The sequence below is a fragment of the Mus pahari genome, chromosome 15, assembly GCF_900095145.1.
Source record: "Mus pahari chromosome 15, PAHARI_EIJ_v1.1, whole genome shotgun sequence".
Lineage (NCBI taxonomy): Eukaryota > Metazoa > Chordata > Mammalia > Rodentia > Muridae > Mus > Mus pahari.
The window spans coordinates 49,272,045-49,272,992 of NC_034604.1; the positions used below are offsets into that span (position 1 = coordinate 49,272,045).

Here is a 948-nt window from a genome sequence, read left to right on the forward strand (position 1 = left end):
GAAAATATTTTTATTCCCCTCTTACACATGTGTGAGAGTAATATGCTTTTTAAAGTTAAAAGACAATTCACTGACAAATAGCCACATTTCTTTATTTAAAATCTAAAAGTAATTTAACTCAGGGTTAAGTCGACTAAACATACTAGACCCTTATAAGACCTAGGGTTTGGTCTTAAGTCTCCTGCCAGGATTGGCTTCCCAGCTGGGCAGGTTCTGAAATGATTTTACCATATTGCTCCCTGGACTCCAGAAAGTAGCCCATGGTCAGCTAAGTGGCAGAAGACAATGTGACTAAGTCTCCAGCGTCGCTTAACACCACGTGGACGAGATGTCATAACACACCGATTTCTGATTCTAACAGGACAGCTATCCTGTGGAAGGGCAGCAATTTCATCACCAGTCATTTCCTGAAGATCCTTTAGCAAAATGGTATTCTTTCTGAGCGAATTGATCCGAATTCTCTCATCTGCATATTCATAAGCCATTTTTCGTCTCTTCGAATCACGCAACATTCTCCAGTCTACATAGTAACCTCCAACTTGGCCTGACACTGATGGAGGAACTGCCTGCCGGAAGGTCCGCAGCAGCGAGCTCAGCACGGATGCTGCCATGCTGTCTACCTAGCCGCCTCTGGCTTTTTATGTGGACTTGGGAATTAAACTCAGGTCATCCTGCTTGTGCGGCAAGCCCTTTTACCTCCTGAGTCTAGAGCTAGGGATTTGTGACCTCTTCTCCCAGACCCAGAGAGTCCCTGGAAGAAGTGAGATAGGTGGTCTGCCATTCTCCCTCTGTTGCCTGTTGTCAGTACATGTCTGCAGACCACTTCCATTTGAAGCAAAATGCCCAAGCTCTGTAAAATTTAGGAAGATCTTATTTAGTAGTTTCTATCCCAATCAATATCCCTTCAAGTTGCAGGATGCTATTTATCATAAAGAGGTTTCAGGTTCG

The 948-nt window shown here is 44.0% G+C and overlaps 1 pseudogene; it reads right to left on the minus strand.

Annotated features, from left to right (window-relative positions):
• Positions 1-224: 224 nt before the first annotated feature.
• LOC110333547 lies at positions 225-611 on the minus strand (annotated as a pseudogene).
• Between the last annotated feature and the right edge of the window lie 337 nt (positions 612-948).